This window comes from Bison bison, unplaced genomic scaffold (assembly GCF_000754665.1).
Source record: "Bison bison bison isolate TAMUID 2011002044 unplaced genomic scaffold, Bison_UMD1.0 scf7180017864172, whole genome shotgun sequence".
In the NCBI taxonomy this organism is placed as follows: domain Eukaryota; kingdom Metazoa; phylum Chordata; class Mammalia; order Artiodactyla; family Bovidae; genus Bison; species Bison bison.
In genome coordinates this window covers 4440494-4447432 of record NW_011494744.1, presented here as the reverse complement: position 1 = coordinate 4447432, position 6939 = coordinate 4440494, and positions in this window count along the sequence as shown.

The following is a 6939-nucleotide window of genomic DNA, read 5'->3' as shown; positions in this document are numbered from 1 at the left end:
TTCTGAGAGACACATTTTATCTCCTAAACTTACGAATGCACAAATGAATGGGTGAATGAATAAATATGAATGGCCTACAAGTCACTGTGCCTCCTTCAAAGGACTTTGCCTGTCCACTCTGGTAGGATGATTTTGTACTTTAATGTTCATAGGGCAGTTTTTTTTTTAATGTTCAATTTCCTTTCACCTTTGAAGAGGAAGAATCATTTTACTGTCACCCTTACTCCTTGCCCACTATGGACATAATAAAGAAATGAGACTGATGGATGCACGATGCTGCCATCAGTCACTCTTCCATGAATGCCCAGCCAGACTTTCTCCAGTCATGACTCAAGAAGAAAGTAATGTTATCTGCAAACTGCAGTCTCTTGAGTTTACATTTGCAAGGGAAATTGTAACCTAGGAACAATCCTTTATTTCGAGGGGATTAGAGCTTCAGCTGATATTGGACTCTCTTATTTGTTTCTATAAATTTTTAACAGCTTGAAATGGCATTAAACTCTGCAGAGAGCACAATATAATGCCACTAATCCTGTTGATCTTACATTGCTTTACAGAGGCGAGAACTGCAATAAATCCTTTTATGTGTAAATCAGAAGAGATGTTAGCCATTTCTCTGCAAGGACATATCTTGTTACTAGAGTTGGATAAGTTAGAACTCAAGTATTAAACCTGAAATGTTTTTTCTCATTCCCTTTGCTAGTCCACCAATTCTCTTCCTTCTCCCATTCCCCCTTCCCCAAATAATTGAACCTTTCTTATACCTATCTATCATCCATTTATCTATCCATCACGTGCAAAATCTCAGTGTCTGACTATTCTGCCATAGGACACATTTCTGCAAAGCATTGTGACATGCTTTTTGAAGGCTCACAGTAAGACTTGATTTTTAAGATCTTGCTGTCTAGTGGGAGGGATAAGTCAAGTGCACATGTAACAGAAACTTAAGGTTGGATTTGGCAGGATATGGATTTGAGAGGATAGTGGTTAAGGGCAAGGACTCAGCAGATGGAATCTATGCTTGTCTCTGTTACATGCATGTGTGCCTGCTAAGTTACTCAGTGGTGTCCAACTCTTTGCGACCCTATAGGCTGTAGCCGTCTAGGCTCCTCTGTTCATGGGATTCTCCAGGCAAGAATACTGGAGTGGATTGCCGTGCCCTCCTCAGGGGATCTACCTGACCCAGAGATTGAATCCACGTCTCTTACATCTCCTGCATTGGCAGGTGGGTTTTTTTTGTTTGTTTGTTTGTTTGTTTTTTTTACCACTAGTGCTACCTGGGAAGCCCTTCCTACCCATACTTCCCCAGGCAAATCCTTTGATGTATCTGAACCTCAGGGTTCCTCATCTGCCTTGTCAACCACATAGGACTGTTGTGATGATTAAAGAAACGTAAGTATTTACCACAATGCTATTTATTCCTATAAATAATATTATAATCTGTGCTCAAGAGGTATATAAGTGTGTGTTAGCTGCTCAGTCGTGTCTGATTCTTTGTGACATGGACTGTAGCCCGCCAGGATCCTCTGTCCATAGGATTCTTCAGGCAAGATTACTGGAGTGGGTAGCCATTTCCTTCTCCAGGGGATCTTCCTGATCCAGGGATCAAACCCGGGTTTCCTGTATTGAAAGCAGATTCTTTACTGTCTGAGCCACCAGGGAAGTCCCATGTTAGTTACTCAGCTGTGTCTGACTCTTTGTGATGGCATGGACTAAGCAATAACCAAGCTGACCCTTACGTTATTATTAATAGTTGATTTACTTAGCCACCAATAAAAAATATCAAATTTGGTTTTTCTTTTGTGTAGCTTTCAGAAATAAAGCTAGCCCAAAGGCCCTGAGCTGTCACTAGCATTAAAGTAGTTTCTTAACACAGATGGTTAAGGCTATCCCTGAGAAAAGATGCTCCTGGAATTGTCTTTCTTATGGTAGACATATGTTGCGGTAAACCACCTGTGCCATTCAATGAATCCCTACTCTTAAAAGCAATGACACCCAAATGTGTTACTGTCCCAGAGCTGGATTTGTCCAGAACAAAGATAGTCATGTATGACATAGGTCATCATATTTGCTCTGCTCGGTCCGGTACAAATCAGCCCCGCTGCCTTCAGCCAGCGGTAAGTTTGCAAGCCATACTTGGTGTCTCCCATACGCTATTATACTCACTTGAATCCCAACACTTTCTATATTGCAGCACCTTTGTCCCCATTCCAACACAGTCATCAATGATCCATACATTTCCTGGGAAAGAAAGAACCACAGTTTCTAGAACTTCAGAGGAGCAGAGGAGACCAACCTATTTCGAGACTTTGGCAGTCTGGAATTCCCACTGGAAGAGAGGAACAACGGAGGAAAATGTAACAGCCTAGAATCAGAACCTCAGCGTGACTTCTGGCCCCACTTCTGATTTACTCTGTTGACTGAACGAATTACCAAGACTTTCGGGGCCTCAAGTGAATGTATTCTCTACATAGTAAATGTATTATGCTAAATAATCTAAGCTTATTGCATTCACCAGTTCATCCATTTAATATTTATAAAGTACTTGATTCTGCACTGTGCAGAATGCAAGACATTTCTATTATATAAGATCTAGGCACAGGCACACACTGACTCCATTACTCAGAATGTGATAGGAGCTGCAAATAAAGATACAAAATGGTGAGGGACTGTAGCTGTTCTATTGTGGGTCTCTAAGCTACTTCTCTTGCCTAGAAAATCCCATGGACGGAGGAGCCTGGTAGGCTGCAGTCCATGGGGTCGCTAAGAGTCGGACACAACTGAGCGACTTCACTTTCACTTTTCACCTTCATGCATTGGAGAAGGAAATGGCAACCCACTCCAGTGTTCTTGCCTGGAGAATCCCAGGGACGGGGGAGCCTGGTGGGCTGCCGTCTATGGAGTTGCACAGAGTTGGGCACGACTGAAGCGACTTAGCAGCAAGCTACTTCTCAGTTCTAACCATAGGGCCAGATCTGTCATTGGTTTCTTCAAGTTCACAACCACATCTTGAAGCATCACCTCTATGGGACTCTGTTGTTTCCTCTGGAAAATGAGGCAAATGAATTTAACAGCTATTTCCAAGAATTTTTTTTTTTTTTAACAAAGTTCATTTGTCCCTGAACTTCATTATGAATTGGTCAGTGACAATATCCTTATCATCTTTTGATATATAAGGAGACTGAGGCTCTTAGAGGCTTAAGCACTTACTAGAAGGAAAACCAGAGTATCGATGCTCAGTATAGGTCTGTAAATGTAACACGCAGAGAAATAATTGCTAGGTTAATTCTCCAAACTAAAAGTCAGTTTTGCCATCAATATTTTCTTCTCCTGATCTATAACACATCCAGTGGAGGAGATAATGTATAGTAACACCAGTTTCTTGGTTAATCATCTTTATCTGGGTTTGTGCTTTTAGGATGAACTCAGCCAGATGATGTTTTCTCCTGCCAATAGGTGGCAGAGGAGGCAAATTTGTCTGATAATGGAAATAAAAAGTATCTGAAAGGAGGGAGCATGGACTGGGACCTCCTGTTTGGTCAACCTGCATTTAGCATGCACTCACATTGCAAAGCCCACCACAATGCAGGTTTGAGCACTGTTTGCTTGTCTGCTAAGTCACTTCAGTTGTGTCCGACTCTAACGCTCTGTGACTGTAGCCCGCCAGGCTCCTCTGTCCATGGGATTCTCCAGGCAAGAACACTGCAGTGGGTTGCCACACTGTATCTTCTACTGTCACATACACTTATCCTTTTAACTCATTTTAGGCTCTTTTAACTAATTTGAAAAATGTCTGTATATTCTGCTTGCTAAACTGAGATCTTGGAGGTCATGACCATAAAATTAGTCATCTTGGTGCTACAGTGCCAAATATAATAGTCATTTATTATTTGTTGCAGAAATGAATTTATTACTAGAGAAATAGGTAACAAGGAAGGACTGGGATATTTTCTAAACCACATCACCTTTTTTTAGAGGATGGCTGAGGTGACCACAGAAAAATGAGACATGACAGAAAGTATGGTAATATAGCTTTTGTGACACATTAGCTGTAACGTATTTCAGGGCCATATCTTTATTCACATATGACTCTGTTGCATGTAATTTAACATCTCTGAGCCTGTTTACTCATGTAAAATGTGAAGAATAATGCTTCAAAGAACGGTCACCAGCTTAAGTCACTAATAAGCAAATTTAAGTTATACATTTTAATATAATACACATATATAAAGAATGGTGACTACTTCTATTATCTCTGTGACAAACCATTTTCTCTTTGAAATGACATTTGATATCTTTAGAGTCAGCAAAATTAGCAAACTATCAAATGAAGTTTATTCTTTTTCTTATATCACCTGACTTTGCTACCAAGGAAGTAAAGGCAGTTTTGCGGGTTAAAAATGCTTGATTCGCTGAAGGAAAAAATATACTTGCAATTGTGATTTATGTGTATGATTTTTCTCTTATGAACAATTTAGAAATGAATAGGGCTTATTTTATGTGGTGTTGATTTTTATGCTAAATTTAAAAAGTGTTTCTCTAAAGATCCTGAACTGCATTCCCTATCTGATCCTAGAGGCTTTTTTTTCTGGAATATTTATAAAGTAAAATTAAATTTGGTGGAATATAATTAAACATATGACTTTAAGTATAACTTGAGGTCTGTGAAAGTTTGAAAACAAAGAACACTTCTGACAAGGAGAAAATGCTTGAAATTTGTGGTTCAGCAAGCTGCTTGTGGGTTTCCTGGTGGCTCACATGGTAGAGAATCCACCTGCAAGTTGGGATACCTGGGTTTGATCCCTGGGTTGGGAAGATTGCTTGGAGGAGGGCATGGCAGCCCACTTCAGTGTTCTTGCCTGGGAAATCCCATGGAGAGAGGAGCCTGGTGCGCTACAGTCCATGGGGTTGCAAAGAAGTCGGACACGACTGAGCACACTGCGTGCACACACCACCACACAAGCTGCTTGCAGAATGATTCAAAAACTGTCACTGGAGAATCAGAGGATGGACAGCCAGAGTCTGAGTTAAGTTGGCTGTGTTACCAGTGGCTGTGCAGTCTCCTCCACCCAGCTCGGTACTGGGTCATGGTAGCTGCATCTCTAGCTGGTGGGTTGGAATGCATGTGAGGAACAAATGTCCCATCAAACAATAGAACCTGTGCATTCTGTCTCATCAAACAATAGAACCTGTGCATTCTGGGGTCACACACTAGATTCTACCATCATTGAAAGACCAAAAAACAATACGAGGAAGTGACACAATCTCCACATGCTGAATTCACCCTAATTCCTTAAAGTTATCTTTTTCTTGAGGATATGCAGCCTGCAAAGCCCAATGCTTTAAACAGATACTGTGGTGTTATCATCTTCACCCCCTGTCTTAAGCTGTATCCAGAAGGATTTCTTCTGATTTATGTCTGTGGAATGAGATTTTCTTTTCTAGTGCTTGGGAGCTTTACATGGCGTCCTGTGGATGCTTCGAAATGAAGGCTTTCCTTTTTTAATCCTTTATTTTTCTCAGAATTGTCTTTTGTAATTTTTTCTTTTTTGTTGTTAAAAAAAATTCAAAAGGAAAGGAGAAAAAGAAGCAGAAGGAATCTAGTTGGTGACTGCAGCCCAGCTGTTGCAGAAGACAACTCCTGTAACTGGTTGTTAAAAGTGCCGTTGTCATCATTTTCCCCACAGATTGAAATCGACTTTTCCTCGCAACATTTCCCTCTGGGGGCTAGGGAACTTAACCAATTAATTGATTAAAATGAAATAACCGTCTAAACATTTCCAAGTTCTGGCCTCAAAGAGAAAAAGGTGTTTTGAAGCATCTCTCTCCTGAACCAAAATCTCAGTTCAGTGCATCAGCACTGGTGTTTGAATGCTACATCATTCAAGATCTGTTCTCAATATACGTTTTTCTCATCGAGAAATCTCACACATGATTTAGCATAAATTATAGCCTAGTGTGATGATCATCCATAAGTGAAATACTCTCAGTTGAGTTAAAATGTCGTTAATTAATTGGGGAAATCTGAAAAAGATCATGTGACGGCCATGTGTAACTACTCAGGAAAAAAAGTAAAAAATGGTTTCTAAGGAAATGAACTTTATTCTCAACTGCTGAATGTCCAAGATCTCTACAGTGGTCATTGGAGTATTGTGGTATGAGTGACGCAAGTTAGGGTGAGAAAATAATGACCATGAATACAAATAACCAGACTATGGGTGTGAGCAAGCTCAAGCTCTGCTGACACAAATGTTCTGTAGGAAAATTTGAGACTACTTTGAGAAAATTTTAAAATGTGCCCATTCCTTGGCTCCTCAATCCCATTTCTAAAACTGTATCCTAATGGAATTCAGGATGTGTGAAAAGATTCACTTGCAAAGGTGTTCATTGTAAAATTATGATAGAAATTGGAAGTAACTGAACCAGCCAACAAAAGGATAGTTACAATACTGGTTAAATAATCATGGTATAAATTCCTACAGTGCTATACCATTCAGCTGGAAATGAAGTGAATGGAAACAGGTTAAAAAAGTATCATATATGAAATGAGTCGCCAATCCAGATTCGATGCACGATACTGGATGCTTGGGGCTGGTGCACTGGGACGACCCAGAGGGATGGTATGGGGAGGGAGGAGGGTGGAGGGTTCAGGATGGGGAACACATGTATGCCTATGGTGGATTCATTTCGATATATGGCAGAACCAATACAATATTGTAAAGTTTAAAAATAAAATTAAAAAAAAAAAGTATACATGCAGCAAACAAAGATCCTGTGGATAACAATTAAGATCCAGCATAGCCAAGTAAATAATTTTAAAAAGTATGTGTATATAATTCCTTTTTATTTTTTTACAACTAAAGAATATGAAAAAAATCTAGAAAATATACTTTAAAAGCTTACTAATATGGTTATCTCATAAGTCATGGGGTTACAGGT